The sequence below is a fragment of the Mesoplodon mirus genome (assembly GCF_964341445.2).
Source record: "Mesoplodon mirus genome assembly, chromosome: 16".
Lineage (NCBI taxonomy): Eukaryota > Metazoa > Chordata > Mammalia > Artiodactyla > Ziphiidae > Mesoplodon > Mesoplodon mirus.
The window spans coordinates 23,254,559-23,279,514 of NC_138992.1; positions in this window are offsets into that span (position 1 = coordinate 23,254,559).

Consider the following 24,956-nt stretch of genomic DNA (forward strand, 5'->3'; position numbering starts at 1 on the left):
GCATAAGAAGTATGAATTGATTTCCCTTAATCACTCTGATTAAGTATTTTGGGCCTTTAGCATAATCACCCTTAGAAAATTCCTGGAATATTTGAAGAGTTATATACATAGCAAAAATCTAAAAGGAAACACCAGAAACCCAAGGAAAGAAGGAAATCATTCAGTGACTAAATGAAAAAAAAAGTCATTAGTCTAATGCTGTGTTTCCAAGGAACGCAATGATTGCAGTCAATGAAGATAAGTACAAAAGGTCTTTTTACCCCAGGTCATGGTAAGCAATTGTGTTCTTTACCCTGAGAGTAGCATTGAAACCCAGAGGGTGGAACTCGAAGTGACCTGTGGGATAGATTACCTCTATCTCTTAAGGCTGAACTGGTTCTTGTTTATGTATATTTTATACAGTTTTTGTTTTTGAAATAGGTAAGAAGATGCCATAGAAGTAACAGAACATTGTTTTGCTTTTTATTTGTAAATGAGATAAAAGCAGGTACTCCATAAGCAAATTAAGTGAATATCTACAGGCATTCTGGATGGCTGTAGGAGTGGGTGGCGGGAGGGGCGAGAGGGAAGCCACAATACCTGTGCTTAGGAGGCTATGGAAAGAAAGAAAAGTAAATTGAAAGTTTAGAATTCTTCTTGTGAATATTGTGATAAAGGATGCTTTGCAAGCACAAGGAGGTTTCCGGGATAATGTGACATGATGCATGAAATGGAAAAGGAGGAAGAGTAAGAGCCAGGAGATGAATAGAAGAGAGCAAGTTCTTGTCATAGGGGGAAAAGTGCTGAGATTTGTTGATTGCTCATTACTGTAAGAGAGTAAATTGTGTATGTTTTTTTTTTTTGGTATGCGGGCCTCTCACTGTTGTGGCCTCTCCCGTTGCGGAGTACAGGTTCCAGACGCGCAGGCTCAGCGGCCATGGCTCACGGGACCAGCCGCTCCGTGGCATGTGGGATCTTCCCGGACTGGGGCACGAACCCGTGTCCCCTGCATCGGCAGGTGGACTCTCAACTGCTGTGCCACCAGGGAAGCCCGTGTATGTTTTATATATTTATAAAAGTTATATACATATTACAAGTATATAAGTTATAAAATATAGGATATATATGTTAAGTTATATATATTATGATACAACTATATTTTATAGAACAAATTATTAAATTCTATATACATGTGTCTGAGTGTGCATGTGTGTGTGTGCTAAACTAGAAAGGAGTCAGAGAATGTTTTTGATGTTTTTATGGCATTCTAAGGATTTTTAACTGGAATGTTATGGAAGTTACCAAAGAGACTGGAAAAAAAAAAGTCATAATATGAGATGTATGTTTTAGAGAACCCAGTGGTAAATGTCTCAGAATTGATTTGAAAGGACCACAGTGTGGAATAAGGAGATAAGGAGAATTTTACTGTAAGGCAGGTAAGAAGTGACGAAGGAGGAGAACTTCATTTGTTCAAAAAATAGAAATTGCAGTCAGACTTTTCAGATTCCAGGCCCTTCATATGCCAATCCTATGACCTTGGATAACTATGAAAACTTTCTAAACTTCAGTATAGATGTGATAGTAGCATAAATCTCAGAGAATATGCTTAATCTACTTTGAGCATACTAGTTATTATTTTAATAAGACAAAAATATAGCTTTATTGAATATATGTACAATAAACAGATATTTTAAGTGTACATTTTTTTAGTTCAGGTTTGATATGTCTATACACCTATGAAACCAACACTAAAATCAATATGATGAACATATACACCACCCCAAGTGTTTCCTCATGCTTCCGTGTAATCCATATTATTTAAATCTCTTTAAAGTTAATCAACTTTTTAATTTAAAAAATTTTTATTTTGAAGTAATCATAAATTCACACAAAGTTACAAAGATAGTAAAGATCCCCAGTACTCTTCACCCAGTTTCTCAGAATGGCTACATCTTATGTAATGGTAGCACAATATCAAAACCTAGGAAGTGATTTTGGTACAATGTGTTTGTATATGTCATTTTATCACATGTGTAAAATTATGCAGCCACAACCACAATCGAGATATAGGACCATTCTATCACCACAGAGATCTCTCTTGTGCTATCCCTTTATCATCACATCAATTTCTTGCCCTTCACCATGCCTCACTCTTGGCAATCACTAATCTGTTTTCATTCCTACAATTTTATCATTTAAAAAATACTATATAATTGAAATCATATAGTATATGATCTCTTGATGCTGGCTTTTTTTTTTTACTAGCATATTACTCTTGATATTCATCTAAGTTGCCACATGTATCAATAGTTCATTATGATACTGTTGATAGTATTCTATGGTATGGTTGCGCCACAATGCTACGAACAATTATATATAGGGTTTATGTGGACAGAAGTTTTTATTTCTGCAGGAAAATACACAGGACTGCAATTGATGGGGCATAGGTTAAGTGTACACTGGTTTTGATTTTGTTTTCTTGTTTTAAAAGAAACTGGCAAACCTTTTTCCAGACTGGATGTATCATTTTGCATTCTTACCAGTCAATGTGTATGAGTTATCCAGTTTCTTTGAATCCTCACCAGCATTTTCTATTGTCTTTTTAAAAAAATTTACATGTTCTAAGATGTATATAGTAATATTTCATCATGGTTTTTATTTGAATTTCCTGATGGCTAGTGCTGTTGAACATCATTTTTTTTAATTAAAAAAAAATTTTTACATCTTTATTGGAGTATAATTGCTTTACAATGGTGTGCTAGTTTCTGCTTTATAATAAAGTTAATCAGTTATACATATACATATGTTCCCATATCTCTTCCCTCTTGCGTCTCCCTCCCTTCCACCCTCCCTATCCCACCCCTCCAGGCGGTCACAAAGCACAGAGCTGATCTCCCTGTGCTATGTGGCTGCTTCCCACTAGCTCTCTACCTTACGTTTGGTAGTGTATATATTACTCAGCCATAAAAAGAAACAAAATTGAACTATTTGTAATGAGGTGGATAGACTTAGAGTCTGTCATACAGAGTGTTGAACATCTTTTAATGTGTTTATTTCCCATCTGTATATAGTCTGGTATCTGTTCCATATATCTAGTCCATTTTTTAATTGGGTTCTTTTTTTTAACTATTGAATTTTGTGAGTTCTTTAAGTATTATAAGTAAAAGTCTTTGTAAGATCTATGGTTTAAAATATCCCTTCTTACCCTTTAATTTGACTTTTCATCTTCTTAACAGGGAATTCTCAGGAGAAAAATATTTAAGTTCAATGAGTTCAATTTATCAATTTTTTCTTCTGAGGATCATACTTGTGGTGTGTCAGGTCGAAGAACTCTTCAACAAGCCTTAGATCCTATGTTTTGTATGTTTTTTTTTTTCTAAAAGCTTCAGAGTTTTATATTCTGCATTTAAATCTATGATTCACTTTCAGAAATATTTGTATAAGGTCAGAGTTCACTTTTGTATTATATTTTACACACATACACATATGTATACATGCATATATACATATTTATACACATCTATACATAGCTAAAAACTATGTATTTAATAATGCATACATTAGTATTTAATAAGAGGATTATGGAAAAGCATATCTATTCCATCTTTTCAGAAATAGAAGTCCCCCCAAAATTGACTTTTGAAAACACAATAATAGCAATGAATTGTGTGGTTCATAATATATGCAAAATTAAAATATATGTCAGTAATACCACAAAGGGCAGAAGAGGACCAATGCATACTATAAACACAATGAATAAAAATAAACAAAATAAAGAGGTATGACTAATAAGCGAAAAAAGTTATAAGATAGAATTATAAAATATATTCAGTTAATTCATAAGAATGCAGAAAAAGTGAATAAAGAACAGATAGGACATTTATAAAATGAATAACAAGATGGCAGATTTAAATCAAACATGTCACTCATTAAATTAAATTTAAAAGGTCAACCTATCCAAATCAAAAGTGATCAATTGTTAGAATGAATTTAGAAGCAGTGTACAACTGTATGCTGTCATTAAAAAAAAAGACTTTAAAAATAAAGAAATATATATTTAATATAAATGGATGAAGAAAGATCTACCATGCTAACCCTAATCAAACAGAGGCTGGAGTTACCATATTAATATCAAGCAAATTATATTACTAGGAATAAAGTCATTTAATAATGTCAGTGATGTCAATTCATTAAGGGTATATAAACATCATAAACATATATGTGTCTACTAACAGAATAGTGATACAAGAAGCATTAGTTTATAGTGCCAAAAGGATAAACAGAAAAATTTACAATTATGGCTATAAATTTTAATACTACTCTTTCAATAATGAAAAGGACAAATAAGCAGGAAATTATTAAGACAATTAAACTTGAACAAGATTGTTAGACAACTTCATCTAATTGATATTTACAGAACACTCAAACCAACAACAGCAGAATCCACATTCTTTTTAAGTGCACACGGAGCACTTGTCAAGATAGACCATATTTGAGCAATGAAAAAGTCTCAATAAATTTGAGTCAGGTAAAACTAAGAATCTTCCTTTGGCCATAATGGACTTAAATTAGAAATCAATATCAGAAAAATACCTGAATTATCCTCAAGTGTTTTCAAAACTAAATAACACTTGTCTCAACTATGCATGGGTAAAAGAGGAAATCAAAGGGAAAATGAAAGTATTTTGAACAGAATAAAACAGAAACATGACATATCAAACTTGTGTCCTTCAGCTGAAGCAGAGCTGAAAAAGAAATTTATGGCATTAGAATTCCTAAAGCAGAAAAGAATAGAGGTTATCACATGATTGATTTAAGCTTCCACCTTAACAAAGTTGAAAAAGAAGTGTAACATATACGAAGTAAGCAGAACAAAGGAAATAATAGAGATAAAAATCAGAAATCAAAGTAGAGAACAGAAAAATAATTTTAAATATTACATGGATAAAAGCAGAATCTGGACACTTGAGAGGATCAATGAAACTGATAAACTTCTAACCAGAATGAATAGAAAAGCAAACAAATTACCAATATCAGGAATGAGAAAGATGACCACAGATATAGAAATTAGAAGGTTAACAAGAGAGTCAACAACTTTATGTCCATTATTTTGAAAACGTAGATGAAATAGACAATATTCTCTGACAATTTTCAAACTACCAATGCTCACTAAAGAAAAAAAATAACCTGAATAGCCCACTATCTACTAAAGAAATTTAATTTTTTGTTAAATACCTATTCACACAGAATACTGCAGGTTCAGATGTCTTCACTGGTGAATTCTATGAAACACTAAAGAAAGAGATAATGCCAATTCTACACAAAATCCTCAGGAAAATTAAAGGAAAATTGAAGGTAAGGGAACACTTCCTAACTCATTTTATGAGACCAGCATTTCACTGATAAGAGAACCAGAAACCATAGACCCATATTCCTCATGAACAGAGACAAGTATTACTTAAGATTTTAGTGAATTATATCTGACAATATATAAAAAGAATAATACATCATGACCAACTTGATTTATCCCAGTTATATAAGAGTAACTTATAAATTACATTTAAACTCGATCAATATATTTCACTATATTTACAAACAGACAAAAAACCTGTGACCATCTCAAGGTATGCAGAAAAAACCTTTGACAAAATTCAACATCCATACATGGTAAAAACTCTCAGTAAAACTAGAAATATATGGAAACTTCCTAAAACTGATAAAGCTGTTTATGATAAACCTAAACTAACATCATTCTTAATAGTAAAATACTGAATAGTTTTCCCTCCATTTTAGAACAAGGCAAGGAGAATCCTCTCACAATATATTGTAAACATTGTATTGTAGCTGCTTGCAGTGCTATAAGGTGAGATAAAGAATTTACAGGCAAACAGATTGAAAAGGAAGTAAAAACTCTATTTTTAGACATCATTGTCACCTATGTAGGAAGTCCTAAGGAAAAGTAAAAAGCTTCTATAACTATAAAGTGAATTTAGCAAGGTCTCTGGATAAAATTTCACTATACAAAAATTAATTGTATATCTAAATATTAGGACCAAAAAATCACAAGTCACAATAAAATAATGTCAATGACAGTAACATCCAATGTGTTGTACTTAGAAATAAATCCGGCAGAAGATACTTGAGATCTCGACTCTGAAAACTATAACATTGATAAGAAAAATAAAGAAGACTTTTGAAAAATGGAAATATATATCTTGGTCATGGATCTTAATTCTAGATATTGTTAAGATGTCAATGCTTTCTAAGTTGTTCTATAAATTCAATTTCAATAAAAATCTCAGTAAGCTTTCCTTTGGGTAGGAATTAACAAGCTGTTCTAATATCTACATGAAAATTTGAAGGACCTAGAAAGTCAAATCAACCTAAAAAGAAAAAGATAAATTTAGAGGAAGCACAATACTCATTCCAAGACCTGTTATAAAGATACAGTAAGATAAAATTGGTAAGATATGAAGTAGCACCCTTTGTATGGAAACGGAAACTGGAAAAGAGAGAACAAAAATTATTTAAGAAAATTATAATGATTCTCACTTAGCAGACTCATTGTATACCACAGACAAAGGGGAAGAAAGTGTGTTAATAAGCCAGGGACTTGTGGCACAATTTACCAGAAGGAAGATTAAAGGTAGACAAGAGGACTTGTATCTATCTCTCCGAAATATGTGGCATAAATCAAAGAGAAACAAAGAAAAAACAACAACAAAAAAAACTGCCACATAAGAGAAGACAATTATTTTTCCAGTTAAGGAAAATAGGAAGTACAGATATAAGAGAAATAGTGATTTTTGTTTTCTTTGAAGAAAAATATATGCAGAACATCTAAGTGGAAAAGGTTACCATGTCATTTAATTTATGGTTTTGGTTGTTGAAGGAGAAAAGGTTTTTTTTTTTTTTTTTTTTTTTTAAGTTTATTGGCCTATCAGGATTTCAATGATAATTAAAAGTACAGTGTGGTTGTAATCATCCAAAAGAAGTGAAAAGGGTGAACTCTGAGGATAGAAAATTATCTTTCTAGTATTTAAGCAGACAATATTAGAAGCCTGCAAAGGAAACCTAGTCATTACCTGTGAATTAAAGATTGTCACTATAGACACTGAAGAAAAGGGTTTCAGAAATTAGAAGTGGTCGGGGCTTCCCTGGTGGTGCAGTGGTTGAGAATCTGCCTGCTAATGCAGGGGACACAGGCTCGAGCCCTGGTCTGGGAGGAGCCCACATGCCGCAGAGCAACTAGGCCCTTGAGCCACAACTACTGAGCCTGTGCGTCTGGAGCCTGTGCTCTGCAACAAGAGAGGCCGCAATAGTGAGAGGCCTGCACACCGCGATGAAGACTGGCTCCTGCTTGCCACAACTAGAGAAAGCACTCGCACAGAAACAAAGACCCAACACAGCAAAAATAAATAAATTAATTAATAAACTCCTACCCCCAACATCAAAAAAAAAAAAGAAATTAGAAGTGGTCAATAATATCAAATCTTACAAGGAGTTGTAATGACAGAGATCTCAAGTTATCCATTATTGGAAAATGTAAAAGACACTATAGAACTTTCTATGAAGCAACTACAATTTCTACTTTGCAAATGCATTTTATCTATTATTATTATTATTGTTACTTGCATTTTATCCTTTAAATCTCCCAATTAACTCCAAGTGTCAGGAAACTAAGGCTCAGAACATATATGAAAATTGCTCAAAGTCAGGTAGCTCTTAGGTGATAGAATACCTAAGCTAGGTAGGTTGACTCCAGAACCTATTTTCTTTCTTTTATTATTATTTTTTCTTTGAATTCTAATTACCATCTGTCAACAAACAAAGATTTTGCATTATTATTGACTATATTCCCCATGCTGGACATTTCATACACATGACTTGCTTATTTTGCTACTGAACGTTTATACCTCTTAATCTCCCTCACCTATTTCTCTCATCTCCTCACTCTCCTTCCCTCTGACAACCACCTGTTTGTTCTCTGTATCTGTGATTCTGTTTGTGTTTTGTTATGCTTATTTATTTGTTTTGTTTTTTAGATTCCACATACAAGTGAAATCATACGGTATTTGTCTTTCTCTGTCTGACTTATTTCACTTAGCATAATACACTCTATGTCCACCAAGGTTGTTGCAGATGTAAAGATTTCATTCTTATTTTTGGCTGAGTAATATTCCATTGTGTATATGTACTACATCTTCTTTATCCATTCATCTGTGGATGGGCTCTTAGGTTGCTTCCATATCTTGGCTATTGTAAATAATGTTGCAATGAACTTAAGGGTACCTATGTATATTCAAATTAGTGTTTTCATTTTCTTGGAATAAATAGCCAGGAGTGGAATTGCTGAATTGTTATGGCAGTTCTACTTTTAATTTTTGACTAACTCCATACAGCGGTTGTACCAATTCACTTTCCCACCAACAGTGGACGAGGGTTCCCTTTTCTCCACATCCTTGTCAACAATTGTTAATGTGTGGCTCACACTGCTGACTCTCCAGGGAAGATCTCAGAGCCTGTATAATTCCCCTCCTCTTCTGTATTTCCTTTTAGGGGTGCGGCTCCAGAGCTAATCAGTTCTCTTCCCTTCCTACCTGACTATGTGTATCTTTCCTTATAGCCTTGGTTGTAGAAGAGTCAGCCAGCTTCCAGTTTGTTTTCAGTCAGAATTGCTCCACAGGTAGATGTATTTTTGATGTGTTCATGGAGGGTTGTCAGCTCAGCATCCTCCTACTCTGCCAGTTTGATCTCCTCTCTGGGAGTTTGTTTTTTTTTAAATTACTGATTCTCTTTTATTACAGGTTATGGGTGGGTCTGTTCATATTTTCTATTTCTTCCTGATTCAATCTTGAGAGGTTGTACATTTCTAGGAATTTGTTCATTTCTTGTAGCTTGTCCATTTTATTGGCATATAATTGTTCACAGTAATGGCTTATGATCCTTTGTAATTCTGTGCTGTTGATTGTAACTACTCCATTTTCATTTTATTTATTTGCCCCCCCCTTTTTTTAATGACTCTGGCTAAAGTTTCATCAATTTTATTTATCTTTTTAAAAAAACAGCTCTTACTTTCATTGATATTTTCTCTGTGTGTGTGTGTGTGTCTGTGTGTGTGTGTTTGTCTCTATTTTAGGTATTGTTGCTCTGCTCTTTATCACTTCTTTCCTTCTACTAACTTTGGGTTTTGTTTGTTCTTCTTTTTCTAGTTACTTTAGGTGTAAGGATATGTTGTTTATTGGAGATTTTTCTAGTTTTCTGAGATAGGCTTGTAACACTATAAACTTCCCTCTTAGAACTGCTTCTGCTGTGCTCCATAGATTTTGAATTGTTGTGTTTCCATTTCCACTTGTCTCCAGATTTTTTTTTTAATTTACTCTTTGATTTCTTCAATGACTCATTGTTTGGGTTACTCCAGAACCTATTTTCTTAAACTCTTTTTTTTTTTTTGAAGTAATTTGTGAACTAGATGAGATCAGATTCAGTAGATAGGTAGTATTGTAGGTAAAACTTGCATTAAGAAGTTAAAAAAGAATGATATATCTCTCCATTTATTCACTCACTTATTCACTGTATATTTATGTTATGTATTCAATATTTACTGTGTATATTCAATATTTTCTAAAGGCTTGGTATTTTGTTAGGTACTGGAAATACCAAAAAAAAGAAAAATGTTGAGGTCTTTATGTTAGAGAAGATTATAATGTAGTTTTGCAGTGAACTTAACACTTTAAAATTTGGTCTAAAAAGAAAATATCATTTAGACAGCAGCTAGAAAAGAACATATCTTTTGTAAGACGATAAAACAACAAACATTATCTCGCACTGAGACAAGATCTTTAGAGGAGGAAACATTGAAGACGTAGAGACAAAGTTAAGGATGAGGGTGTGATCTATGGACCAGATATCCTGAGGTGATGTGTAATCATGGTTACAATTATAAAAGCAGCAGTTCCTGAAAGTTGTTGAAATGATACCCAGGTAACCTATCTACTACAGACTGAATATTTGTGCCCTCCCTCGCAAGTCATATGTTGAAGCCCTAATCCCCAATGTTATGGTTTTGGAGGTAGAGACCTTGGGAAGTAACTAGACTCTGATGAGGTCGTGAGGATTTGGCTCCCATGATGGAGAGGAAGAGAAACCAGAGCACTGTCTCTCTCTCTCTCTCTCTCTCACCCTCTCTCTTCCTCCCTCCCTCCCCCCATTTTAGGACATAGCAAGAAGGCAGCTCTCCTCAAGCCAGGAAGAGGTCTCTCACCAGAAACTGAAATCTGTCAGCACCTAGGCCTTGAACTTCTCATCCTCCAGAACTGTGAGAAATCAGTGTCTATTGTTTAAGCAATCAGTCTATGGTATTCTGTTATAGTAACCTGAGCTGACTAAGACACCTTCCTTTTTTGCTTTTATTTTGAATTCATGAAAAAGAATAGTAAAAATAATTTTACATTTATAAAAGAAATACAAAAATCTGGTTCATTTAGGGAAAATTATCTCAGAAACATGAGTTTCAATATTGTGAAATATATGACTGCATTTTCCAAGTATGCATGTTTTGTCCAAGGAATTGTAGAATTCCTTATATGAAAATTAAGCTTTATTGCAAACAATAGAAATTCTAAATTTGAAAAGCCTTAGAGAATATTTTTCACCCCTCAGGAAAGCTCGTTAGTACATTCAGAACATCCAGGATAACTGGTATTGCTAGAAAGGGAGATTCTCCAACAACTCTTTATACTTTGTTCCTCTGAATCAGAAAATTATTGATTTTTTTCCAGCCAAATCCTTCCTTTTACAAATTAAGTCCACCGGGTGCTCTTTTTTGATCTGCTTTAAAGTTATTGAACTTAAGTTTTAAAATTCACCTTTGTTATTAATATATTTAATATATCAATATTAGTTTGGTTTTCATATACTAAAAATAAGGTTAAATGCAGAAACGTGGGCATTTGCTTTTTAGAATTATAGAAAATAGTCAAATTAAAAATAAATAAAATTAAGCTTTATTGGTTACCATGAACCTCAGGAGGAATATTTTTAATAAATCAGAACAAAATAGAAAAGGCATTGTTAGTGAATGAAACAATGTATTCATCATTTTCATTTCTCTCTGCATACACTAACAGCGTTACTGGCTATTTTTCAAATAAATTGGATATAGTATTATTATAATTTAGTGTCATTTATTCCAGGCTTATCATCTTGAGCTAGAATTTTTTGTAGCAAATATTTAAGAAATGTTGGCAATTGGTCTCAACACCCATTAAAAAGCTTGCATTGTGGGCTTCCCTGGTGGCGCAGTGGTTGAGAGTCCGCCTGCCGATGCAGGGGACCCAGGTTCGTTCCCTGGTCCAGGAGGATCCCACATGCCACGGAGTGGCTGGGCCCGTGAGCCATGGCTGCTGAGACTGCGCATCCGGAGCCTGTGCTCTGCAACGGGAGAGGCCACAACAGTGAGAGGCCCGCGTACCGCAAAAAAAAAAAAAAAAAAAAAAGCTTGTATGTAACTGCATGTGAACTGCAGTGTTTGAAAAAAACATATCAACAGAGGTTCTGCTTAAGGCTAACCATGGTCTATGGACAAAGTTTACTGCCCATTTTTTTGTTACTTGGGCACAATAAATATCCCTTTGAATTCCATCCCCATCAGAGGGGGAACTGCACAGTGAAAAGAAGGCTAACTTGAGCTTGCCTTATGAGTTTAGCATTTTATTCTTCTGGCTTTAAAAAACAAGTGATTCAAAAGACAAGCAGGTGTGCAGAAGGACATCACTGTTTTTTTCAAGGAAGAAACTACGCTGTTTTACTCACGGAGGAAAATAAGTAAAGAAAGTCCCATTTACCACAATAATTACAGATCTACTTTTCTAATACTTGTGAAAGATTTTTTTTTTATTAACACCTTCTGCCTGGGAGGTTAGATACTAGTAATTAAATGGCTCTTGGTGAAGAAGTTGGTATGTAAATATGGATGCAGAAACTAGAGAATATCAGCTCATTTTTCTGAAAAATAAGTTGGAGCTTGCGAAGCTGGATGAAAAGGACTTTAAAAAAAGTCCATGGACAACAAAGGGGGTGGCCCGGACTATAGAAAACAAACATACCTAATGCTAGAAACTCCATCACCTCATTTCTAACATATACAGTAAAGTATACATGGCTTGTAGTCCTTTAGATCCATTGAAACCACTGGGTACACTGAATAAGTGCTCAGCTCTGCGTCCATCTTGGCATTGAGTGCAGGGTCATCCATGTGGATAGCATCATAGTCAATCTATCCATAGGTTATGTTTACTGCTATTCATATATTTTTACCCTCTTAGCCTCAAATCAACCGCTCAGTTTCCTCTGAGAAAATCTCTTATCTAAGGACACAAAACACACTCAGCTAAAAATCACTTCTTAGTCTATTTTCCATCTTGTATACTGTTCAGATGAATGGTTCCACCCAACTAACTAGAAAAAATTTACATGATAAAGTATATAATTAATATCAATATAATCTAAGTAATAAAATCCCAGTGATATAAAATTCTCAGATTTTATAGGATAGGACAACTTTGATCACTGCAAACATCCTTCCATTAACAAATTCTGTATCCCCTCAGAACTGATAAAATTAACCTCTCCTATCCTCACACAGAGGACTTAATATTAAAAAATAAAACCACAATCTGCATTTCCCGACTTTCTTTTTCTTCTCTATTCCAGACAAAGGTGGCTTATCAGGAGCGTTGTTTTCAGAATAGATTTCTTCATCATCGGAGGTAGTCTGTAGTATTTTCCCTAGAACCATATGTTAAGCAATTTTTAACTGGGGTACCTCTATCTCATGTGTCCTTTATATAAAAAATTTCAGAAAACAAAGAGCACACAAAATAAAATAAATAACTATTTTCACCAAATTCAGAAATCAGAATCAAGTTCTCAAACCAAACATAGGAACTACACAATCATTTCATCAATTGTCTTTTATAGCAGTATTTCACTAACAAAAGAGATGCTGTCAAAATTAAATGCATTAATTATATTCTAGACCAAATTGCTGTTGAAATGACCATAGTAAACATGCATATGGAGAAATGGAGAAAAGAGAATAAAATTTATAAGATATATGACAAAGAGAAAGACAGAGAAAAGAGCAAAAATGAAATGTCCCAGACTGAGTTTACTCTGTGTATCTTTTTTTTTTTTTACAACTTTATTGGAGTATAATTGCTTCACAATGGTGTATTCGTTTCTGCTTTATAACAAAGTGAATCAGTTATACATATACATCTGTTCCCATATCCCTTACCTCTTGCGTCTCCCTCCCTCCCACCCTCCCTATCCCACCCCTCCAGGCGGTCACAAAGCACCGAGCTGATCTCCCTGTGCTATGTGGCTACTTCCCACTAGCTATCTACCTTACGTTTGATAGTGTATATATGTCCATGCCTCTCGCTCGCTTTGTCACAGCTTACCCTTCCCCCTCCCCATATCGTCAAGTCCATTCTCAAGTAGGTCTGTGTCTTTATTCCCGTTTTACCCCTAGGTTCTTCATGACATTTTTTTTTCTTAAATTCCATATATATGTGTTAGCATACAGTATTTGTCTTTCTCTTTCTGACTTACTTCACTCTGTATGACAGACTCTAGGTCTATCCACCTCATTACAAATAGCTCAATTTCGTTTCTTTTTATGGCTAAGTAATATTCCATTGTATCTATGTGCCACATCTTCTTTATCCATTCATCTGATGATGGACACTTAGGTTGTTTCCATCTCCGGGCTATTGTAAATAGAGCTGCAATGAACATTTTGGTACATGACTCTTTTTGAATTATGGTTTTCTCAGGGTATATGCCCAGTACTGTGATTGCTGGGTCATGTGGTAGTTCTATTTGTAGTTTTTAAAGGAACCTCCATACCGTTCTCCATAGTGGCTGTACCAATTCACATTCCCACCAGCAGTGCAAGAGTGTTCCCTTTTCTCCACACCCTCTCCAGCATTTATTGTTTCTAGATTTTTTGATGATGGCCATTCTGACTGGTGTGAGATGATATCTCATTGTAGTTTTGATTTGCATTTGTCTAATGATTAATGATGTTGAGCATTCTTTCATGTGTTTGTTGGCAGTCTGTATATCTTCTTTGGAGAAATGACTATTTAGGTCTTCTTGAGAATGAAAAACAGATCTGGAGGAATCAGGCTCCCTGACTTCAGACTATACTACAAAGCTACAGTAATCAAGACAGCATGGTACTGGCACAAAAACAGAAAGATAGATCAATGGAACAGGATAGAAAGCCCAGAGCTAAACCCACGCACATATGGTCACCTTATCTTTGATAAAGGAGGCAGGAATGTACAGTGGAGAAAGGACAGCCTCTTCAATAAGTGGTGCTGGGAAAACTGGAGAGGTACATGTAAGAGTATGAGATTAGGTCACTCCCTAACACCATACACAAAAATAAGCTCAAAATGGATTAAATACCTAAATGTAAGGCCAGAAACTATCAAACTCTTAGAGGAAAACATGGGCAGAACACTCTATGACATAAATCACAGCAAGATCCTTTTTGACCCACCTCCTAGAGAAATGGAAATAAAACCAAAAATAAACAAATGGGACCTAATGAAACTTCAAAGCTTTTGCACAGCAAAGGAAACCATAAACAAGACCAAAAGACAACCCTCAGAATGGGAGAAAATATTTTCAAATGAAGCAACTGACAAAGGATTAATCTCCAAAATTTATAAGCAGCTCATGCAGCTGAATAGCAAAAAAACAAACAACCCAATGCAAAAATGGGCAGAAGACCTAAATAGACATTACTCTGTGTATCTTTAAGCTCATTAGGGAGAAATTCCCTGTCAAGTTGGTAATTATCTCTCTGAAATTGCCATACTGTGGGCAACAAAAAACCCACACACAATTTAAGTCTTCTCCTTAGAGGCAACTATGAAACAATCTTACCTTGTAATATTTTTTTCTAATTTTAAACTTGCAACTAATGGATAAATAATAAGTTCAGGAGGTCTAATGCACAGCCTTGTGATTACAGTCAACAATACTTTATTACAAGCATATCTTGTTTTTACTGTGCTTTGTAGATATTGTGATTTTTACAAAGCCAAGGTCTGTGGCAACCCTTACTAGAGCACGTCTATTGACGCCATTTTTCCAACAGCATTTTCTCCCTTTGTGTCTCTGTGTCACATTTTGGTAAGTCCCCCAGTATTTCAAACATTTTCATTATTATTATATTTGTTATGATGATCAGTGAGCTTTGATGTTACTCCTGTAATTGTTTGGGGGCACCACGAATGATGCCCATTTCAGACGGTGAACTTAATAAATGTTGTTTGTTTTCTGACTGCTCTACCAACCTGAAGTTCCCCTGTCTTTCTTTCTCTCCTCATGCCTCCCTATTCCCTGAAACAAAACAATATTGAAATTAGGCCAGTTAAAAACCTTATAATGGCCTCTAAGTGTTCAAGTGAAAGGAAAAGTACCATGCCTCTCACTTTAAGTCGAAATCTAGAAAGGATTAAGCTTAGTGAGGAAGGCATGTTGAAAGCTGAGATAGGCTGAAAACTAGGCTTCTTGCACCAGTTAGCCAAGTTGAGACTGCAAAGGAAAGGTTCTTGAGGAACATTCGTAGTGGAACTTTAGTCAACACACAAATGATAAGAAAGTTAAACAGCCTTATTGCTGTATGGAGAAAGTTTTCATGGATAGAAGAGCAAACCAACCATAGCGTTGCCTTAAGCCAAAAGCCTTACTCTTAGAGGTTACTTAGTGCAACACCCTAATTCCCTTCAAGTCTGAGAAGGCTGAGAGAGGTGAAGAAGCTGCAGAAGAAAAGTTTGAAGCCAGCAGAGGGTTGGTTCATGAGGTTTAAGGAAAGAAGCCGTCTCCGTAACATAAAAGTGCAAGGTGAAGCAGCAAGTGCTGATGTATAAGCTGTAGCAAGTTATCTAGAAGATCTAGCTGAGATGATTAATGAAGGTGGCTTCACTAAACAACACATTTTCAGTGTATATGAAGCAGCTTTATGCTGGAAAAAGACACCATCTAGAACTTTCATAGTTAGAATGACTGGTTTCAGAGCTTCAAAGGACAGGCTGACCCTTATTAGGGGTGAATGCAGCTGGTGACTTTAAGTTGAAGGAAATGCTCATTTACCGTTCTCCAAATCCTAGGACCCTTAAGAATTATGCTCAATCTACTCTGCCTTTGCTCTATAAGTGGAACAACAAAGCCTGGAGGACAGAACATCTGCTTACAACATGGTTTCCTGAATATTTTAAACCTGTTGTTGAGAACTACCAATAAGAAAAAAAGATTCCTTTCAAAATATTACTGCTCACAGACAATGCGCCTGCTCACCCAAAATCTCTGATGGACACATACAAGGAGTTGAATGTTGTTCTAATTCTTGCTAACATAACATCCATTCTGCAGCCATTCTGCAGATCAAAGAGTCATTCTGACTTTCAAGCCTTATTATTTAAGAAATACATTTCATAAGGCTATAGCTATCGTGGACAGTGAATTCTCTGTTGGATCTGGGCAAAGTAAATGAAAACCTTCTGGAAAGGATTCACCATTCTCAATGCCATTAAGAACCTTTGTGATTCATTGGAAGAGGTTAGAATATAAACATTAACAGAAATTTGGAAGAAGTTTATCTGAACCTTATAGATGACTTTGAGTGAGTCAAGACTTGAGAGGAGGAATAAAAAAAAAAAAAGACTTGAGGAAGTCACCGCAGATGTTGTCGAAATAGCAGGAGCACTAGAATTAGAAGTAGAGTCTAAATGAGACCGAATTGCTGCAATTTCATGATAGAACTTTCATGGATGAAGAGTTGCTTCTCATGGATGAGCAGAGAAAGTTGTTTCTTGAAATAAAATCTACTCCTGGTAAAGATGCTGTGAAGATTGTTGAAATGACAATACGGGATTTAGAATGTGTCATCAACTTAGTTGGTAAAGCAGTGGCAGGGTCAGAGAGGACTGACTCCAATTTTGAAAAGAAGTTCTAGTGTGGGTAAAATGCTATCAAACAGCATTGCATGCCGCAGGGGAATCATTCTTGAAAGGAAGAGTCAATCGATGTGGCAAAATTCATTGTTGTCTTATTTTAAGAATTTGCCACACTTTCCTTTTGGAAATTGGACTGTCATCTTCCATTTCTCCACTTTAGCTTATGTTTGTCTTTAGAGCTGAGGTGTGTCTCCTGGAGAGAGCATATAGTTGGGTCTTGTTTTTTAATCCATCCAGCTACTCAGTGTCTTTTTGTGTGTGTGTGTGTGCGGTACGCGGGCCTCTCACTATCGTGGCCTCTCCCGTTGCGGAGCACAGGCTGTGGACGCGCAGGCTCAGCGGCCATGGCTCACGGGCCTCGCCGCTCCGCAGCATGTGGGTTCTTCCTGGACCGGGGCACGAAACCGTGTCCCCTGCATCGGCAGGCAGACTCTCAACCACTGCGCCACCAGGGAAGCCCTACTCAGTGTCTTTTGATTGGTGAATCCAGTCCATTTATTTTTAGGGTGATTATTGAGAGATGAGAACTTAGTACTGCCACTTTATCTTTTGTTTTCTTGTTGCTTTATATCCATTGTTTCTTTTTCCTTGTGTTTCTGTCTCACTTGGTTCAGTGATTTTCTGTGATATTTTTCTCAGTTTCTTCTGTTTTGTTTCATGTTTCTGCTCTATGTTTATGTTTTGATATTACTCTGAGGATTGTATAAAAAGCCCCATAGATAAAATATCTCTTTTTCTGCTTATAGCATCTTAACTTACTTATGTGAGTTCCATCCTTTTTCTTTCCCCTTTTTATTTTTTTATTGTCTCAAATTATTTCTTTTTATGTTGTGAGTTTGTTACCAAACTGAAATAACTATTGTTATTTTTCTGCTTTCTTTTATTTTCTCCCTTTAATCGTTATGCTTTAATAAAATGTTTTAAAACCTATTCTGATAAATAATTGAAATTTTCTGATTCTGTCTGCTTATTATCTTGCTTAAAGTTTTGTGTATTTTTGCTGATTTGTCTCTGGTAGAAGAATACCTCTCAAAGCAGTTCCAGTTTTGATGAACTCCCTCAGCTTTTGTTTGGGAAATTCTTTATTTCCCCTGCATATGTGAATGACAACTTTGCTGGAAAGAGTATTCTTGGATGACAGTTTTTATCTTTCAGTATTTTGAGAATGCCATTCCACTTCCTCCTGACCCATAGGGCTTCTTCTGAGAAATCTGCTGATAGCTTAATTGGGATTCCTTTGTAGGTTATCATCCTTTTTTTCCCTGGAGGCCCTTAAAATTCTTTCCTTGTCATTGACTCTTGGCAGTTTTAATATTATGTATCTTGGAGAAAGTTTTTTGTGTTGAGGTAATTAGGTGGTCTCTTAGCTTCATGGACTTATATATCCAGTTTCTTCCCCAGGTTTGGGAATTTCTCAGCTATAATTCTTTAAATAATCTCTCTGTTCCCTTCTCCCTCTCTTCTTTTTCTGCGATACCCATTACACTAATGATGTCCTTCTTGAGTCAAAAAGCTCTCACAGAATTTCCTCATTTTTAAAGTATCTTTTGTCTCGCTTCTACTTGTTTCATTTCTAGCTTTCTAGCTTTGAGCTTGCTAATTCTCTCTTCCTCATGGTCTGCTCTATTTCTGATGCTTTCTTATGCATCCTTCATCTTGTTTACTGAGTTCTTCAGCTCCAGAATTTCAGTTGGATTCTTTTAAAGAGTTCCAATCTCTTTGGTAAAGTAATCATTCTATTCATTAATTTTATTCCTGAATTCATTAACCTGCCTTTCTGAGTTTTCTTGTATCTCACTGAGTTTTTTCATGTCAGCTATTTTGAGTCCTTTATCTGTTAGGCCACAATATTCCATGACTTTAAGTTTGGTTTCTGGAGAACTGTCATTTTCTTTTTATGGTGTAGTGCTGCTGTGGATCTTCATGATGCTTGCAAATCAATCAATGTGATACACCATATTAACAAATTGAAGGAGAAAAACCATATGATCATCTCAAGAGATGCAGAAAAAGCTTTTGACAAAATTCAACACCCATTTATGATAAAAACTCTCCAGAAAGTAGGCATAGAGGGAACTTATCTCAACATAATAAAGGCCATATATGACAAACCCACAGCCAACATCGTTCTCAATGGCGAAAAACTGAAACCATTTCCACTAAGAACAGGAACAAGACAAGGTTGCCCACTCTCACCGCTATTATTCAACATAGTTTTGGAAGTTTTAGCCACAGCAATCAGAGAAAAAAAAAGTAAAAGGAATCCAAATCAGAAAAGAAGAAATAAAACTGTCACTGTTTGCAGATGACTTGATCAATTATTCCTCTGCTGGCACATTTGAAGTTAAATGACAGGTTAATAGAGTCCTTTCTTTTGTTCTCTGGTAGGTGGCACTCTAACACAAGTTTTTCCTTTCTCTTACTTGAGCTGCCTCTAGTTCTATTTGAGAGTTGGCACTTTCTGGCCTCCCTGCCTCTGTCAGAGGTATAGTTCTGTGTCTTCCTTGTCACTTCTTGTGCCTCCAGGGTCATTGTTGCCTTGCTTCTGCCAGAGCTGCTGTTGTCACTGGGATTGTGGGATCTTCCCTGGTGTCCAGGATCCCCTGAGTCATAGATTCCACCACTGTGGAGGGAGGGGCACGAGGGGGGTGTGTGGAACCGGGGTCAGTCGTGCAGGTACCTCTACCATGTTATCAGGTTCACGCGCTTCTACCACTGCGGATGGAGGACCTGGCGCTGGGGTTGTGGGTGCTTCAGCAGATGGTGCATGGCGTCCCAGGCGCCACAGCCACTGCTGCCACGAGGACCACTGTGGTCAGGGGCTGGAGTTGTGTGCCCTGCCTCCTCTGCTGCTGGAGTCTCTGAAGCTGCGGGCTTAGCTGCTGCTGTCAGCAGGCCAGGATTACAGGTACTGATTCCACTGTTCCCTAGGTTCCACCTCTTCTGTGCGTTCCAGTCCACTCACCTCCCGCCATACAGAGGTGTGGAATTCTCCAGCATACTCTTGTGTCGGGCAGAGGCATCTTTGTTGAGCTGTGGATGCTTTACTGGTTGTAGAATGAAGGGGAGAGAGAAAGGTAGCTTTTCACTCTGCAATGTTGCTGACAGCACCCCAAACCTAATTTTCATATGCACTGGAAAGACAAAACATTTGTGTGACTAGCTTTTTTGCTCTATTAGCTTCATTTCAGTGTTCTGGAACCAAACCCCCGCAATACTTCTCAGATATGCTTGTATATATGTTTCAAAATTGCTAAGAGACTAGATCTTAACTGTTGTCACCAAAAAATAAATAATAATTATGTGACGTGATAGACGTGTTAGCTAAAGCTATAATGGTAATCATGTGCAATATATAAATGTATCAAATCAACACATTGTTCACTTTAAACTTATGCAGTGATATGGTGTCAGTAAAGTCAAAAATTCAGAAATAGTAGAAGTAAAACCACTGGATTTCCAAACAGTAATAGTAAGAATTTATTGTGCACATAAAAACAGTTTGCAAACTGGGAGCTCTTAAACTGACAGTGAAATGATGCTTAGAGGTATATTGTTTATAAGACAGCTTATATAGTGAGAACACAGAGGCTGTTTATAATTTAAAGTGATTGCTTAAACATTAGAGCTCTCCCTAGTGATAGAGGATTGGTTAAAAGTGGTTATTTCATGTCAATTTTGGGGAACAGTTTATGTTTTGTTTATGATTTTCAGAGGTATATACAAGAAGCAGCCCAAGTTGAATTTCATTTGTTCTGCAGAAAAATTGAAATTAAGTTTCACTTGTATGGCTTGATTGGTTTTATCTGCTCAGGGAATTTTCAAGACCAGTCACCATTTTATATTTGATTTTAACAATTATATCTCAACTTAAAAAAAAAAAGATGGGATCTCCAAGCCTTAGACTTTTCTGGAGGCCCCTTTCTTTTTTGTTATCTACTCAGTATATTTACTATGTAAATTTATTTTGGGTAAGTCACTTTTTCTGGGCATCCCAATTGCAGGGTTGAATTCTAGACATGCTTAGAAGCTCAGTCTATATTTTCTCTAACAGTGGCAAATATATTTAAGACAAGATGTATATAGTATACACATACAGTATATGCATATATATAGTATAGTACTTGCATATATGTCATAGTATATATATAAAATAGCATTTACTATATGATTGTCATCCTTAATTTTCTCTTCATATATTTTTAGCCCAAAAACAATCCCCAAATCTTCTTCATCTGACTTGTCTTTCTTGCCATCATGTCTTATCTCTCCATCTACTCCTCAGAAATCCTTCCCTAAGCCCTGACACCCAGACAGATTTCCCATCCCATCACATAGTTACCAAGGTGAAGAGTCTTTTGATAGTTTTGAATCTCAGCTGTTGCTCTTTGTGCTATTGAAGCTACTATTCCGGGGCCCCCAATAAAATGGATATATCCACTACTTAGTAATCCCTCCTGAACACTTTTCCTTTGCTACATTTGGAATTTCTCTTAAGATTTGAGCAAACTTTACCATAGTGACAAGAAAACTAAAAAGCTTTTTTATTAGCTCCTTTTACACAGCAGCTATTCCTGTCAGTACTTGTTCTGCTGTTCCATGTCACTGTCCTCCTGTGATTTGCACGTCACGCTCATACTCTGTGTTTATCTCTCCAGAAGTTGTCTGTAACTTTACTGATGAGATGACCTGATTTTTGAACATCAGACAGCTTGTTAGGTGGGTTCTTGTTCTTCTCCACCATGTGTGTGAATTGCCTTTTTATTAGATTCGACTGTCTTCCTTGAATTTTTCTTTCTCAGTTTTGTCCTAACCAAGAACATCACATAATCAAAAAATAGATATTTTACAATTTCTGATATACTCTTTCCAAAGCCAAATCAATAATACATTCAGATAACTGAAAACATTTTCCCACGGATGCAATTTTTCCTCTGCCTTTGACCAAACGTGACCGTCCCTGGAGTTTTAGAGTTAACAGCGTAAATTGTTTCAATTTTTAATTAGTCTGTGGATTTGTGATAATGCCACTGGTGTGTTCTTTATTATAGCCTTAGAAATTAAAAAATCCTCGTAATACTAAGGTTCTCTATTTCTTTTATCTTTTTCTTTTGCTTCTTTATTTTAAACACTATTATTTTTCAGGTGTTAAATAATGTGCATGAACTAAGTAGGATTCAATTCATGACACCAAACTAGCACACTTTTTTACTTACAGAAATATATTTACAGATTTTGTATAAGAAGCACTTATTATTAGTGATTTTGAGCTGAGACCACCACTGAAAATGTAGAACAAAGTAATTAGGTCCTTGTATTAATGGTTTGTATGTAGGGAGTAAAATAGCTAAAAGAAGATAACTCTACTTCTTTATATTAATTTTATTTTCCTAACAAACATTACAAAGTAGTTTAGACATCCAAAAGTTTGTAAAGAATAGTATAATGAACATGTGTGTAATCACAACCTAGTAAAAGAAAAATAGGGGCTTCCCTGGTGGTGCAGTGGTTAAGAATCCGCCTGCCAATGCAGGGGACACAGGTTCGAGCTCTGGTCTGGGAAGATCCCACATGCCGCGGAGCAACTAAGCCCGTGCGCCACAACTACTGAGCCTGTGCTCTAGAGCCCGTGCTCCACAATAAGAGAAGCCACTGCAATGAGAAGCCCCCACACCACAATGAAGAGTAGCCCCCGCTCACTGCAACTAGAGAAAGCCTGCATGCAGCAATGAAGACCCAATGCAGCCAAAAATAAATATAAAGAAAGAAAGAAAGAAAGAAAGAAAGAAAGAAAGAAAGAAAAGAAAGAAAGAAAGAAAAAAAATGAAAAATGCAATAGAAGATATGTTTCTGTCCTCAATGCAAATTACTGTTTCTGTCCACATCTAACTTGCGCACATCTGTTATCCTGAATTTGATGTTTCCTATGATACTTTAAAACTTTTATGTATATTGTATACATGCATATATATATGACATGCGTATATGTGATACATGCACATATATATGTATGCATGCATATATGTATGCATACTTACAGTCTTTGCATGATAGTGTGGGACCATAATAATGACTCTACAGACTAAAACTGAGCCAAGGGAACTTACCAATCAATGGAAAGTTACAATTTTCCAAGATCTTCAAAAAATTGTCAAAATATTAAAATCTTTCTTACTGCCAGTGACAAATGTATGCGGAAATGAAAAATAGCTAGTAAAAATAATACTTATTTAGTACCCTGTAATAAAATATCAGAAACATTGGTAATTAAAGTGCTTTCTTTCTTTGCAAAAATGAGTTTGGAACAGCATTTGCCTTCTTCTCATCATATGGCTTATGATACAGGTTGAGCATCTTTACTATCTTTGAAATTGTCATACTTCTAAGTTTCAGTCAGCTTCCAACATTTATCCTTTGTGCTTTCAGTGTGTGAAACATCTATAACAATTTTTTAACACAAATAGTTTTGCTGATGTCACTTTCTCTATGGCCTCTTCATTCACAACCATTTTCCTTGTTTATTTTAATAAGTTTATGTTCACTAAATTCCTCTAGCTGCATTTCTAGAATCTCTCGAAAGGAAACAATGTCAACATTCCCATGGACAGCTATTTCTCCTATAACTCTATTTATAATTATTTGGATTTTACTTCCAAAATTTGCCACAAAAGATAAAAGTGCAGCAAAGAAATGAAATGTGATAATTGTATCTTTTAAAAAGATGTGGATCCAAGGTTCGACCATTTGAGATTTTATTGATGCGCCATCTGTGAATGATACCTTAATTTTTTTTTTTTTTTTTTTGGTTAAAATTTGAAGGCTGTCTTTTCCTGACATCTCTTCCAGAAGAGCAGAATTTACTTCTTGGGTTTTACAACATAAAAGTGTTCGTTAGGAGGATATTGAGGAAAAGCTGTTTGTTCATAGTCTGTACCTTGGGTGATAAGACTGGGTTTATTAGATAAGCCCCTTGCAATATTTGTCACATCTATTCTCAACAGGCAATATCTAAGAAGGAAGTGAAATTAGTAGTTATATCGTTTTGACTGTTACTATTTCAACAAAGAGAGAATTGATGAACACCAACAGGGGTCAATCCTATCCTTAGAACCAGCAGCATAACCTAAGTAATGGAAGTTCAAGTGTCTTAAGAGAACTTCACTAATTTTAGTTTTAGTGGTCTGTTTGTTTTTTGCACCTTTCCCAAAGGTTAGAGGTGATATGATAGTGAAGTTTCTGAGTAAGCTGCAAAGTTTTCAAAGCTGTTTAATGAGAATATCAACAAAATGTGCATCCTCATCACTGGGTGGGTTGAAATTCTCAAGACTGGGAACACCAAATCAAATATTTCTCTTCCTGTTTAACCTTCAGAGCTGTAACTCTCTGGCAAGGCAGAGCTTTAGACAATTCCGTGAATAAGGAAGCAGTGAGTGGTTCATTTTTAAAATCCATTATGGAGATGGGAGTAGAGTATTAAGTTTGTTTGGAGATTATCAGGAATCCTGAAGCTTGGGATCTTGTCCATATCCAATACTGTCACTTTTAGCAGGACTATATTGGTGACAAGTAAACCATGCATCAGAAACTCAACAATTTTAAAAATTCTCCTCTCAAATATTAAGTACATATCAATTTTTCCTTTCTGTAATGGATAATTTCATACAACTTTATTTTTATAAATTTCCATTTGATGTCATCTTCTCGTGATTTGCAATCAGATTTTTCCGCAAATCTTTTTTTTTTTTTTTTTTCTGTTTCTGGAGCCAATCACTGTCATTCCATAATCATTTCTCTGCACTTTTCCAAAGATTTAGTCTTTGAGTGTTATTATAGATTCAAGGATCTTAGTAAAATCTATCTGTATGACATAATTATCATTTAGGGTACTTTAGCCTCTTTTTCATCTCTTTTTGTATCATTTGTACCATTATCGTCAAA